Source organism: Anas platyrhynchos, chromosome 11 (assembly GCF_047663525.1).
Source record: "Anas platyrhynchos isolate ZD024472 breed Pekin duck chromosome 11, IASCAAS_PekinDuck_T2T, whole genome shotgun sequence".
Lineage (NCBI taxonomy): Eukaryota > Metazoa > Chordata > Aves > Anseriformes > Anatidae > Anas > Anas platyrhynchos.
The window spans coordinates 23,028,848-23,044,163 of record NC_092597.1 but is presented as its reverse complement, the minus strand read 5'-3'; the positions used below and the strand labels follow the sequence as shown (position 1 = coordinate 23,044,163).

The 15,316-nt window shown below is 42.0% G+C and overlaps 2 long non-coding RNA genes across 2 annotated transcripts in view; one reads left to right on the top strand and one right to left on the bottom strand.

The window, feature by feature from the left end:
- The window catches only part of LOC101789951 (uncharacterized), a 91,750-nt gene extending 78,690 nt beyond the window's left edge, over positions 1 to 13,060 (bottom strand). Inside the window, exons 1-2 of the long non-coding RNA XR_005268655.2 lie at positions 12,924 to 13,060; positions 9,107 to 9,208 (exon numbers count right to left, since the gene is read on the bottom strand). This is a non-coding gene — a long non-coding RNA (uncharacterized lncRNA). The remainder of the gene's footprint in view (positions 1 to 9,106; positions 9,209 to 12,923) is intronic.
- LOC110351968 (uncharacterized) lies at positions 11,248 to 13,422 on the top strand. Its single transcript, XR_002400194.4, has 2 exons — positions 11,248 to 11,812; positions 12,945 to 13,422. It is a non-coding gene; the product is annotated as an uncharacterized lncRNA (long non-coding RNA).
- Positions 13,423 to 15,316: the final 1,894 nt, after the last annotated feature.

The window sequence follows — 15,316 nt, the reverse complement described above, 5'->3', positions numbered from 1 at the left end:
TGGCACACAAGGCACATTTCCATCTGGGAAGACCCAGACAAAGGAGAAACAGATACAGTAGATAGGGGAGTTTTGTACATTCATTCTTCCCCACTCACTCGCTGCCTCTTACATATGTCCCAAGAAAATATATAGGTTTTTGAGTAATAATATTCACTACTGACATGGCATGTTGGAATTCTTTTCCCCCCTTCCTGTTTTTTTTTTTTTCCTTTGCTTTGTTCTGTAATCATCCCTGAATTCTTTTTCTTTCCCTCTTTTTGCTTTTTCCCTCAGTCCCACTGAAGATATACACATGACCACGATGTAAGAAATAAGTCACCCTTCCCATTCCTCTATTCCTACTCCAATAATCTGAAAATTCTATTAGCTGAAATGATGTGGGACACGGGGATGGATGGGGGCAGACGGAGAGGCGCAGACAGACAGACTGCCTGGTAGCGTCTGGTAGCCTGGCACCCACCGGCTACTTGGTACGGAGCTGCGCTGCTGCGCCGTGGAGGAGTTTTATCAGAACCATCAGCACAAACCCTAATCGTATTAGAGAAATTGCAAGATGAAAATGAAAGTTTAAATGACTTCAGTGTTTATCTTCATTTGTAAACATTTGGCTGTTAACAAGATGCACGCATACGCAAGGCCACCCCCAGCAAAACGCCGAGAGATCGATGTTAGAGGAAGCTGCAGGACCTGAAACCCTCCGCGCCCTGCCAGCAGTGCCAGGAGGCATTTCTGGGGGTGGTGGAGGCACTGCTCACTCCGCTGCTGAACCTCTGCACCCCTTCCATGCAACAGCCTGTGGGCCCACACTGTAATCTGACCTCTGGAAAGAGGTGGGAGGGTGTTTGAAGAAAAAATGGGTTTGGAGGACTCTGCACACTGCACCATGAGATCTTGGGATCTAGACCTGCTGCAGGAAAGGCATACGGATTACACATGAAGCATCACTTGACTACAGCTCTCAAAATACTATTTAATTCACGTTTGCGTCCTTAATATCAAAATACTTACTATTTTTCTGGTATGATAGACAAACAGCTATATTGTTCTTCTGGGACTATTATGTGTTTTATTAGCAAATCAGCAGCTTCTGAAGTCATGAATTGATTTTCAGGGAGTGCTCTGTTTTCAGATTTTTGGCTTCCTTAATAAAAAGTTTCTCAGTTCCACAATTACAGTAGAAAAGTTCGGAAGAAATTAGGTAAGAGCAGTCTAATGGCTCAAAATCCAAGGGAAACAACACATTTTGAAAGTATACTTATCTATTTTAAGCTTATGGCCTTCAAGACAATCTCATGACTTTGGGGAGCATTTTTTAGTTTTGAAAGCTAGTGGTTGGGTTAAGTCATACTGCTCATCACAGCTATTTCCTTAAAATATTTGCAGAAAACATCTTTGACTGAAACAGAGAGCACACAAGCAAGCAAGATTCACATACAGCATTCACATACAAACCTTGTGTTTCCTTGTTTTGTTGTTTTTATGGCATAAGCACATTTATGTATAAAGCCAGAAATGCTTTATTAGCTGACCAACAACACGCATCACACGGTGCAGCCAGTAAACATACCTATCCCAAGAAAACTTGTAACGAGAGGGAGATTTAACGAGGCTGGCATTATTATTTACACACAAGACTGCACAGGATCTTTGCTTCTAATTACAGCTGTGCCTGGCTGGGGCGGACGGATCAGATGTGAAGTTCCCAGGCAGGACAAAAGTGCCAACAGGACAGCAGGACATCACCCCTTTCAGACCATTTTCAGGTCAGGCCCCCAGCTATGCTGTCTGATGCTGCCAAGAGCAAACTTGAGATGGGTGCGTGTGCTCTGTACCCTGCCCAGCATCCCCAGTTCGGTCTGGCAGGAAGGAAGGACCAGAGGAGCATCAGCTTCTACCCGACAAGCTAATCAGCCACTTCATCCCCAGATGCATGTGCAGCAAAGCACCACTGCAGGCCTGTCATGAACAGGGCAGCAAACCTTGGAGACTGCTGAGCAGTGAGCTTCCTCCTGGAGCTGTCTGAGCACAGGTCTCACGTCAGCCAGAACCTGGGGGGTCACGGAGCTGTGGGGAGGCACTGAGCTATGGGCCTAGAGGCAGTGCAGTGAGGGGCAGGAATTAGGAGTGCCTCGTCATTGGTGTAAGGTTTGTTTTCATACCTACATGTGTATGCACTTGCACACCCAAACACACGCTGTGTCATGTATGGCGAGTTCGTGGAATGGTAAATTAGACTCCAAGCTGCTCAAAGATGCTCCAGGAAATCATTAAAAAGAGGCCATATTCAAGAAGTATAATGTAAGTCTAGTTTCTATTGCCTCTAATTTCCAAAATATCAAGCCCCTGAAAGACACATACGTTAAAAAACAAAATACCATAGAAAGATCAAAGATCCCTCTGGAAATACATTCTCTGCACACTTCAAAGCCAAATGTCCCCTCACTTGCCCCCTTGTAAAGAGATTAACTTCCCTGAGATGAATCTGCTCACAAAATCAGCAAATTCTTGCAGTGAAAATAAGGATTCGTACACGTTAACTCAGGGACCTCGAGCAAAACCAAGAGATCCCTCTGCATCTTCCTCTGCTTGACTGAAATACGAGCATTTATACCCACTCTCATTTCCAAGCTGCGATTGGTATTTAAGCTGTTAGCAGGCAGTTTTTCCTTGAGTCATTTCGCACGTGGATCAGCTGCGAGCCCCTTTCCCTGAATTAAAGAGGAAACGAGCGCACCATCTGGCCAGCCCCTCGCCTGATTCAGCCCCAGCGCCCGCGGTGGTATTCCAAAATGTGAGGAATGCTCACCCAGTAGGCTCGGTTCACATCCTCCCTCCTATTGACTAAAGCTGCTCTGTCCCCTTCTGGGGCGCTTTATGTAAGAATTTGGTGGGAAGACGAGGCCTCGGAAATCTGAACCATCTTCAAATGTGCGCGTGTGTGGTCTGAGCAGGCAGCTTATGCAATGAGAAATGGGAAGCCACTAAAATGATTCTGCTTCTAAATATTTTGACCTTTATTGACATTTATAAGTAGCAGGCAGCTTAATTACCAATCAAAGGAAGTTATTAGCTACAAAAGGAGCCTGTTCTTTTTTTTCCTTTATGGCTCCTTTCCCAAACCAGCGCTCTGTTCAGAAGAGATTTCTGTGGCAGGACAAGGCAAAGGAGCCCAGGAGACCTCGACTAGTTTCCAGCTAACCTATACAGGGATCCTTAAAGAAGTCAAGGAACTTCCAGAAAGGGGCTACTCCAGAGACGACACGTTCAGAACAACAACAGACCCTCCACTTCTGTAGGTGTTAGCGCCTTGTATGACAGTACGGCCTCATTCTTCTAAATAGAATTGCTTGGTGGGCATTTGTGCTGGCTTGGTTTCTTTCAAGCACGCTCATAAACAAAGCCTCATCCCATTCTTTTTTTCCCCCTCTTTGGTTGGTTGGTTGAGGATTTTTTGCACGACACGCATCCAGAGGGTGGCACGAGGAGCTGAGAACATACAAGACTGACTAAGCCACTAATCCAAACACAAACTGCTAAAACAACTGGAGGTTCCACCCCAGAGATGGCTGAGTTCCTACAGCAAACAAAGCAGTTTCTTTAAACCACCCAGGCCCCAAATCTGCCAACATGACTGCACTGGCTACCAGCTTTACACGTATTTATGGCCCCGCTAGTGTGACAGGGTTGCTGGCTGGGTAATAGCATCTACAAAAAGATATTGATTAGAAAATATTTATTAAATTTAAGATACTTATTAGAATGAGCAATGCTCTCCCATAATTGTAGAATATCTTTCTTTTAATAAATACAAAGTAGGACAACAGTATACCAAAACCATAGTACTAACAGAGCTCTAAAACCTGAAATATATGATCAGTGAGATGTTTTCTTTTTTTTAACCAAATTAGTGCTAATCTGGATTAAAAATAACCTTTTGAAATAACTATTTAACTCTGTACACTGATATTATTTTCCGCTGTGTAACACAGACTAATGCTTTTTTAAGAGGCTCTGTATGAAGGGAAGAGCAATGCAGAACACACATGAAAACCCAAAGATACTTAAAGCATTTTTTCTCAATGGCTGAATAATCCCAAGGAATAACTTCCTGGCAACCAGGAAAGGAGCTGCATGGTCCAGACCACATTTTAGAGTGCATCAAATCAAAGAAGTAATGGAAGTTCCAGCATTCTCCCAGGCAGGCACGATATTTTAGCTTTTCATCAGTGCTACTCCTGCATATATCAAAAGAAGTCCCACGTTACCTTCTACCAAACTCAGTGTCTGATTTTTCTGCATATTTCTGGGCTCTCTCAAACAAGACATTTAACACTTTTTTTTTTTTTAACCTCTCTGCAATTTTTCCCCCAGATTCTCCTGGCTTTTTTTTTTTTTCATCCACATTCTTTACACTCCCTTTACTAAGCTGGTAATTCATCCGCAGTTTCATAGAAAAAAAATATTTAACTGCAACCTATTTGAAACCGGGAGCTTGATCCTGCAGTCACTAAAGTCAAAGGCAACAAGGGCATTCTGTTCAATGGGAACAGAACAAACTCAGAGTTCCTGGACAGTGTGTTTTTAATCAGGGAGCCTTCACATTTAAAAGGAAATCATTTGCATCATATTAGTATTCATTGTCCACCTACACAGGATGGGAAATTTACTGAACAAAAAGGTTAAGTGTGTTGATGCCAAGAAGGCTTGCCCATTGCAGAGCCGGTCACAGCAATGAAAGCCTCTCAGCTGTACCTGTTCCAGGAAATTACATCGAAAAGCCTCTGCATTCATGGCTCAGGGGAGGCAGACCTGTTTCGTATGGTACATAAAAGGTCAACTGAGATCACTGTGTGTATTATTCATCCCAGGAAGAGTCCAAGTGTACCAAAAACAAAAATAAAGCTCAATGAAAGAAGGTAGCAGAAGGGAGGCTGCTGCAGGCCGCCTGACACAGTTTACTCAAATATGTCACTTCAGATCAACAGCGAAATGTCTTCCTGCAACTTGTTTATCAGGGGACCCTTCACTGGAAAAATGATACAAGAGTTCTTTGTGCCTGTTACAGAAAAGCACGTGGGCTTTTACAGTTCTGCCCAGCCTGTGGTTCACAGGATAAGCAGGACTCCGGGGCTACTTCCGAAGGACCTGTGTAACAAAACTGAGACAGAAGAGCCCAATGTCACAGGTTTACAACTTGCTACAGAGATGTTGTAACCCTCTTCACTGGAAAATATTAGGCACCTGCATTTTAAAAAAGACTGCAAGTCACCTATTTAGGTGTTTTGTACAAGATGAAGTTTACACAAGGTTTTTTCCTGTAACATTTGATCTAATATTAGGTTATTACGTCTGGTGATTAAAGACTGAAAACCCTAGTTTTCTTTCCAAGAGGCCTCCCAGAGCTCCTCTGAGTCTTTTCATGCTGTCTAGTTTCATTTATATCCACCAAATCATTTTTTCATCTTTTAATTTAGAACAGAATCCAAAAGTGCAAAGCTTGTCTGTTTCCAGGTCCCTTTGTTCCTGGGATGGATTTCTGATGATGAACAGCACCTTCTTAGCCTTGCACAAAAACCTGTCAAGGTTTCTTACGACCAGTAAATCTGGGAGCTCACAGAACATTTAAAGTGTAGAAGGGGCCTCTCAGGATTGTCTAGATCCTGCCCTCTGTCCTGGAGAGCCTGCTAATGGCAGTATGCTCTCCAATATGGTGCCTGAGACCTCTGAAAAATCTGCTATAAAAATTACTCATAAAACATACAGCATAAAACAAGGGACAAGAACAAACAACAACCCTGAGCCTTCTCCTTCGGCAGCTCTGCTGGCAGCTCCTCCTTTAGCAGCTCTTACAGGAGGGACAGAATGGGATCTCACACCCTGTGTTAACCTGTGGTTATCAAATGTCTGAGAAGAAATCATGAGAAGAAATAACACTCAAAGCTGTTTTCCTAAATATTAACAAGCAAAGCTTTGCAAATATCAGCCAAAGTAGCAGCTCATGTGTGGAGGCTCCAAAAGCTTGGAAAAGCAAATCAAATTCAAGCTCGCAATAGTGAACAGGTATCAGCAGGCATGAAATATTTGCTCAAATTTTGATCACCTAGAACAATTCAATAAATCACATTGCTCCAGGTACACAGTTTGATAGGAGTCAGACGGCTGCACTGCCCCTGAGAACTGGGCAGTGGGTTTGGGGAGGAAGGAAATAGCTGCTCCATGCAGTAAATAAAAAAAAGAAACAGTTCTGCTGCAGAATCATTCCATTCAGCCGGGCTAGAAACACAGGCAGCTACAAACCGATCATTCATCTCCAACATAAACAGAGATTTGGTTAGACCAGCAGTAACATAGGTTGAGATTTTTAGTAGATGACATAAATAAATGTATTTTTATATTTCCTGACCACATTAAGCTTGAAATCAGAGTTCTAAAATGCGAGCCCCGTACTATAAGACTTCTAATAGCCAATAAATTCAGATAGTCACAGTGAAGCAATGTTTCCTCCTTAAAGGTACATTTTGCTGCCGTGTATATAAATACAAGGGGACTTGTTTTTTTATGGATTTGGAATTTTATGTAGCTGAACATGATCATTCAAAAAAGGTTAAAGTTCTCGTAGGAGGACAGCAAGATGGAAACCACTTCAGAAGGCACATAGTCAGATTCCAAATATTATTCCTACATGGAAAGACGTTAGTAAGGAGATGGGGGAAGGTTGGGGAAAACTATTTTCTCCCCAAAAGGCACCATCCGGGAGAGCAGAGGCATAGCTAAAACATCCCAGCTCAACAACATCACTGTATTTCTCCATTCCTGTCCCACTCTCTTACACTAAGCAAGCATTAAACAGGCTCTTATCCTGCCCAGTGTATCCACTTCCCATTTGTAAAGCAGGCCTTATAGGGCCAGAATTCCTTTAGGTGGTGCCAAAGGAATGAATGAGTTCAGAGAGTTACCCGTAACACTGAGTGCTAAAATACTTAAAAAGGTCGTTTTTCATCCCTAAATCTTACAGCACATTAAAGTGGAGATGATGATATCCCACGCTGGGAAATTGAATACAACACATGGAGTGACTTTTGTGGCTTCTCAGAATGCCCGTAATAAAAGCCAGGAGTGATTCTCAGGTTGGCCGTACAACCCCTAAAAGGTATCTTATGCCTCCAGACCCATCAAGGCTGATGTCCAGGCTGATGCCCATCAGTCAAAGGTTTTAATGACGAAAGAGAGCTTGCTGGATCGCCAGGCTGCCTTTCACGGTATTGCTCCCTAAGCAAGCTCTGGCTGAAGGACAACGCTGCGCTGCGTGGACTTTGAAGGCAAGTCCTTCGCCATGGAACAAAGTTGTTTAGTTTTTGGACCTACCACTTTCAGCGGGTCCCTTACAAAAAGACACGATCCCAGTGGGGGAGCAATAAAGAGAATCAGTGCGGACTGGCTCTGCTGCCCGTTATTGACTTAAAGTCATTGGAATAGCCAAGATGAAAATGTCTGAGCATTGATGTCACTTTGATACAATTGCTCTGGAGGCTATTCAGTTTTCCTCAGGGCGCCTATTCATTTTAGGAGACTCGCTGATCTTTGTCTGATGGCTGAAGTTTTATGACCAGAAAGAAATGAAGATGGCAGCTAAGAGCTTCACTTCACAATGAGAAAAATAATCCTTTTAAGGGAGAATTTGTCATTCCTAGCTCACTTTGAGAACTAGCAGTTGAAACTAAGTAGATGGAATGTACCAGCAGAACAAATGTTAAAACTCTGAGTACTTTCAAGTACAATTTAGCTGCAGGATGACAAAAAAATTAATAACCTCCCCACACCCACCTATACTAAGGTTGAAAGTATTCAAGGACTGGAACTCCAGAATTAAGATTGCCTTGTGCCGTCCTAATTCACTTCTCTTGTGTGATACAATTAAAATATGTTTTCCCCCATGGCCTCACCCCTTTAGTAAGCAGGATGAACAGCGCTATTCAGTTGGGTTTGGGTTTTTTTTTGAACCTTTTTGAGTCAATGTGTGGCCTTGGTTTTATTTATAGCATGCAGTTTAAACTCTTCACTGAATACAGGATTATTCATATCCTTATGGGTTTTTATATAACACTTATCACAGAAATATTTTCTTCAAAAACATAACAAATGTCTCCCGACAAAACCCCTGCCAATGAGGTAGAATGGTAGCACGGGACCCTTCAGCCCAAGTGCTTAATCAGAATCAGAGGTCCCACAAGATTGTTTTGATTAGCATGAGATCATCTGAATGCAATTTAGTGTATAATATATTCTTGTTTCTAGCAAACCAATGGTAACAAAACCCCATTTTTCTGGAGAGAGCTCCAAAACTTCCACTGCCATGAGTTTTCTGTTTGAGAAACCATCTGTTTCCTTTCAGGGTCATCCATAGTATTTGCAAACTTTGTTTTCTGTGGTTTATAGCACTTCCTTCTAAGACCTCTAGGCAAATGACGAGCAAGGCCTAGTCTGGAGCGAAGCAATATAGCACTGTAAGGCTAGAATAAAATAATTCCTAGTTCATATGAATTTGGAAGATTCCCACTTACATTTGTAATTAACAAAATAAAAATAAGAATTACTACCTACCTTTGTTTACATACCCTCTTACTTAGAAGTGTAACTGTAAGTACATGTGATTACGTATACATGCATGTGATTATATATATACACCTAAAACCAAAAAGTAGCCATATCTGCTAGCAAAAATACGGAAAAAAAAAACAAAAACAAAAACATCATGTTTGTATGATCTTGTTTGAACACAGCAGTACTAATCAGCAAAGTTTCAAACAAACTTAAATAATTCAGAGACTACATAATCATTCTTCTCACAGACAAGACAATTTACATCCACCCTTTTGATTTGGACCTAAGCTACAAGCCAAGTCACTCTCCATAGAGATAAATGTTACCTCAAGTTCACCAGTATGAACACCTTTGAGAAGCACAGCTTTCAAGTTTGTGCAAGCCTGCAATCCCACCTGCACAATCACAGAGATCGATTTACGATCCTCCATGTCATGCTGCTTGTTTTACATTGTAGTCTTAAAGAAAGGAGCAGATGTTATTTAAGAAATAAATGACTTACTGATCTGACAGCCATCGGGATCTCTCTGTGTTCTTCTGGTTCGTCGTGCTTATCTCAAGCTGTTCTTCAACGATGATCTCTTCAGAGGAGAGGATCTGACGGCTGAAAGAAAAATGCACAATGCTTACAGTTTATATCCACAAGACTGGAAATTTGGCATGCCTGGAGGCCTTAGCATTATTATTATTACAAATATATTCTGGAATTTGTATTTTTGGCATAACTGAAAGATTTGTTATAAAGAATGTAGCTTTATTTTTTTAACGTGTTAAGTTAGCTTGGATTATTTTGAATTCAAGTATTTCAGCAATGACTGTAAATAACATTCTTTTTTGATTTGTTGTAGTAAAAAGAAAGCTAACAAACATCAAGCATCACTTAGCAACATCTTTAAAAACACCACCATCATTATCCTAGGATGCAGCTACCTGAAAATCTGGTCCTCCTACAACCTAGGTTCAATCGATACAGATTTGTTGATTGGAATGGCCTTTTTTCTTTAATGGAAATCTATTTTAAAGTCTAACAAGTTTAAGAAAACCAAATTATCCCTATCCAGAACGATTACTGTAAATCCTACCTTTTGCTCTGGTTTCACAAGGATGTGCTTAATTCATAATATAAGTTGTCTCACTGCAACGCCCCCTAGTTTAAGGCAAGGCCTCTAATTTATAAAGACACAAGTTGGTGCTACTGCCTAGGTTGTAAATCCATCCTCCCATCCAGCACTGTTCTTCAGCAGTATTAGTACTACAACACAAAGCAGTTGTAAGAGCACCAGGGAGCTTCCATTGCAGACACGGACATCACTACCCCGAGTGTTGTATAAACACAGCAGGGAAATAAAAATTATCACATCCTCAAAGAGATCGACGCAATTATTTTGTTGCTCTAGTATGAGGATCCCAAGGCACTTCGCAGTTAAATCTCTCAGGAAGAATGCATTTCCAGCCTTGTTTTACAGAAGGGAAATGTGAGGAGGACTGAGCACAGTAGCACGACACAATGAATTACACTTTTTCTCTGAAAGTGGACATACTCGGAGTGCTAGACAGAAAGTTTGCTGAGGCTCCCTTTTTGCAGAAATTATCACCAAAAGTAAGAATCCACAAAAACTTGTAGGTCTGGTACGAGCATTTAACTCTGTAGGCACCCATTTCCTCAGCCTGTCTGAGACTCTGGTAATTATTTCTACCCACTAGCCATCTGATGCTCTCAGCTGAGCTCATTGATTTGTTCTCAGCACAAAAATGCCTCACTCAAAGAATGCCTACACATTTCTTAGCGCACTGGGAATCAGAAGTCAGTGTTGTTTCACCTATATGCCTTAGGAAGCTACAGTGATGTAACGTTTGCCATGGCTGCTCTACAACGTACAAATTACAGAATATAATCATCTTACTGCCAACATCTGGTCAAGTTTAAAACAGAAATCTTGTAAAGCTTCTAATTACATCTCCTCATACTTTTCTGAGCTTTATTAATCTCAGCTCAGGGTTGTGTTTTTTGTTGTTGTTTTTAACTTCAGTGAGTACATTCTCTAATTCACAGCAATCTTTCAATGAATTATTTCCATTATTCCCCTTTTCACTGCCTAAAATACAAAACAGGCTCCTGAAGTTTTAACCCTTCACATCACAAAGTGACAAAGGCTCTCAAAACCTCATCCAAGCCATGCTGCAATTAGCTAGAGACTTTCCACTGACTTAACTTTGGATCAGTCCCCAAAACAACAAGGGAGGCTGTGCTACAGCAAGGCATTGGGACAGATATTCCACTTGAAGAATATATTACATCTCCGCTGGCATCACTTAGTCATCTGTTTAAGATAGAGGGATTCAGCATGTTCTTACGTATTTTGGAGAGCACATTTTACACCCCAAAATTGCTAACAAGGACTAGTAAGGTCTAATCTCTGAAATTCATCTCTGAAAAAGCAAAAGCAAAAGTCAATCCTTTCCTTTTGTTTAATAAACAAGCTACAAAAAATAGTATGTTGTGCCAGCAGACAGCCTTCACTAAAGATCTGACTGCAGGTGCACAAGAACGGAAATTATCCTAGTTCGACTTCACACTTGGCCCATGAAGTTTAAGAGTTTACCCAGGCAGTAAGGAGCCTGGCAGCTTAGGAATCAGTCCTCTCAGGCTTTGCTCATGTGAAAGAAGTCTTACTTTCCCGAGCAGACCTGGAAACACACCACTCGCATTAACAGCTCTCCCGAGGCTGCAGAGGATCTTTTCTGTTCCTTTGCTGCTCTTCTCTGACTGCACTGGCCAGGCAAAAAAGACAGGTCCCTACTGCTGAACGAGTAGCAGTCCATGAGTAAATAACAGATTTCCAAACCACTGGTACCCCGCAGAGCACTTTTCAGTAGCGTGTTTCAAAGTGGTCCTCACTGTGCCCGAGGACTATCAGCGCTGCAGCCATTCCCCAGGTGAAGGCACTGAGGACCAAGCCCAGGGCCAGCCTGGCACTCCCCTGACTCTTCCCAAGCTCTGTCCGTGCTGTGCAATGCTGCCTCTTGGTGGAGCACAGCTAAACACTCGGCAAGGCTTTCCACTCTCCTTTCCAGCCTAAACCTCCAGACCTGAACAGAAGCAAAACCTGTCTGTGTCTTCACCTATTCAGGTGAAGTCCTTACAATTCCCATCTGCCTGCTGCATGTGAAAAGGACTAATGCCACGCTTACCGGGACGTTATTAAAGGTAAGATGTTCCAGCAGTGTGTTTTAAAACTGGTAATTAAATTGGACAGCCAGAAGCACTGAATCCAAATGTTTTATAAGCTGAGTTGAATATCCATAGAGAAAAAATGTATGATTTTTCTAATGAGCTAACTCAACTAGTTCAATAATGCACTAATTCAATTTCATCCAAAACAATTCATGAGCTCTTACTTATGAGTTACACAGTACATTGGGACCTTCATTAATTAGCACTATTCCTAGTTGTTTTATGTATTTATGTTATAGGTGCAACATAAGGGTGGACTTGGAAAAAAATAAATCATCTATGCCTTTTCGTTCCTGCTCACAAACAGTGATGGGAAAACCTCCAAAAACATTCTCAGTGTTTTGTAGTTGTTAAGACACTTCATTTTCTCTCATTCCCAAGCTTCAGAAGCTTCCTCTTTGTGATTGCAAACAGATGATGGTAGAGTTTGCAATTAAACTAACACAAGTAAATTCCAATCAGCAGTGGCCTACAGCAGCTTCTCAGTGTTCACTTGAAATGGGGGCCAACTCTTAGTATGAAGCTATCAGCAGGAAAAGCTAAATTAAAATTGATGTTTAGACGCAGTTTCCGTGACCCTCCTTGCACCCAGGAATATCCATAACATCTGTCATGTATTAAATACCAACTTTGGGATTTTCAAACATCCAGTGAGCTTGGGCATTGAAAATCCAATAAGGCCCTTTGAATACATCAGCGCAAAATCTGAAGAGTTTTTAACCATTTGGGAGAACAGCTTTCCACAAAAGGGAGAAGTCTGAGCATCTCTCTACATTCATCAAGAAACGTTATTACGAATACACAATTTCGGGGCTTGTTTGAAAACTAGGCCTTAATAATTGAGTTTTTAGTGTAACTGGAATAGATTTTGCAGACTTACCCTATCCTGTCCAATCCTTACAATACTGTGGCAGAACAGAGACGGAAGAGTCTTGCATATTTTCGGTTTTCCAGAAATTACCCCAGTAAAACCAGTGGTTAGTGGTTACAGCTATTCAGTGTCACAGACAGGCATAAAATACAACGGCAGTAGCTTTCACAAAGGTAGGGACTGCTAAGGAAATATGGGGTAAGTTCCAGTTACCTATTCTTGATCTCATTTCAGGGAGCACACTTCAAACACGAGATCCTGCAAACTTCTGGAGCTGTGTTTGTTGCCGTTGTTGTTTTAAGACAGAGCCTCTCTTCAGCAGCAGCACACGGATTCTCCCCGATACAGACAGATTTGCATCCCCTGCAGTGGCAGGCCAGCAGACGCAGCTCTGTTGTGCTGGGTACCAGGCAGTTGGTTGGTACAATTCTGCTGATGGTGCTGGCCAACGTCACCAGCAAATTGCATCCCAGATGCCCTGGAAAGGGTGGCGAGCCTCCTGGTAGTCCCAAGGGAATGCAGGCTCACTGGAAGCCCAGGTCAGTTGGCAGCATGAAGAGATGGAGAAGAGGCATAAAACAAGGTCAGGTCTACCAGGCTTTACTGGTAAAGGGCAGAACTGTGCACACATGAGCATATCGGTCTGGTTAAAAGCATTTATGTAGAAAAAAAATGCTTTAAGCATGGAAATAAAACAAATCTTTAGAGTAAAGTTAATGGGCAAGCCTGGTGCATATATATATGTATACAAGTTCAAAAACAAGCTCTTAGGGCAAAATGACTCATCAGTGCTCTTGGTCTCTTTTTATAGACAATAAAATGCATCCCCTACATTTCCAAACACTCCTTTCTGCCTTTTGAATGCACTCAGTTGTAAGAAACAGTTCTGAACAACTCTGTTAACAGCTATGTTCCTCCAACTGCTTCGAGTCAAAGCAACATGATTGATGGTAAAAGAAGACATCCTCATTTAAATTACTTCCAATTTTCTATTTTTCTCTGAAAAGCAAGTCCAGCCCATTAGTACAGTTGAGTGTTGGAAAAAAAGTTTCCAAAACCAGCTAATATAATGCAACGAAAGTCATTTTGTAACACAGAAAAATACAAGTACTGTTATACAAGTGTTCTTGTTCCAAGAACAATTGTAAGTGGGTTTTGTTTTGATTTTGAAAAATCTCCAATATCTCAGGGTAGTTGCAGTAGACCACACACTGGAAAAATTACATGTTTTTCTGGTCGCTGTGTAATAAAAGGATTTTTCTCTCGGAGACAGAAAAAGGCCTGTTCAGGGCTGGAGAGGGAGTAAAACTCACTAGCAAGAATGAAAGATCAGGAAAGACTGGGTTCCAGTTACAGTTGTATGAGGATAATTTGGTCTAGTTGTCTGAGCAGCTGTCAGGGAATTCGGAACAACAGCTTCTACTTTATCATCAGCCTGCAGAAGACCCTAGGGCTGAAAGCAAAATCAATCACATGGCAGTGTTATGGTCTCTAGTATTATGGGTGCCTCCATGTCAGGGTGTTGAGAGGTTTTGTAACATGAAGTAGGGCACAAATCGACAATCATCTGGGAGGGTAGGTTTCCACTGCTTTAAGATAGAGGGATTTTTGCAAAAGTTTGTATGATATGGCCACAAAGTAAGCCTGCAGCCAGACAGTACATAAATACCTCCATCATTTACGGATGAAGACCCACGGCAGGGTGCAGCCAATAAACTGCAGATAAGCCTAAACTGAGAGTCAGTTGTGACTTTGCCTTGACTTCACAACACGCTGCAGTGAGCCAGTTGCATAACCTACTTTCCAGGTTACTTTACTGCAGTCATAGGGCAATTTTGGACCGACTCCACTAAGTACATTTTTTAACATTCCTTTTACTCACCAATAAAACAAAATAAAAGATTTTATAGCCTTGATGTGTTTCTGGCACATTTTAAAACTACTGCTAATAAAACTTTTCCAAGATGAAACAAGAGGAAAAAATGACCCAGCTGTAGCAATGTGATTATCTCATGATTTGATTTTGTAGTTTTTTGTAAAGTCCAGCTTTTATGCAGGAAACTGGGAAAAAAACATCCCAGAATAAGATTGTGGTAAGAGAAGAAAACCCATGTAGGCACAAGGCACCAAGCAGAACGGTGCTATGATTCTAGCAGCCAACGTTAAACGGAGCTTGAGTCATGGTTTCATGGACACCAGGGGCTTGCCCCTTCTGACCACTGATGCTGGTGACAATTCACCAACTGACTGCGGTGACGCATGAGCCAGTCCCTGAAGAAGCAGCCTGGCTTCTACGTACGGCACTGGGCAGAGAGCCGAGGGCTCTGAGCTCTGTTCCTCGCTTTGATGCAAACTCCCTGCGTGATTTTGGTCAAATCTCCTCAGCTTCTCATCTGTTAAGAGGGTGATCTGTCTCTGTCTGCTTCCACTGCTCTCAGAATTGTCACAGCCTCTCTTCTGGCATGCCAAAGCCTTGATTTTTGGTGTCTGTAGGTGTAGATGTGCTGTAACAAGGAATGACTAACGCACAGCCTTAACCAACCTACCAGCTCCAGCATCACAGAACGCTGCGGTGACTCAGGACACTGCCGTGCCCACCTCTGCAG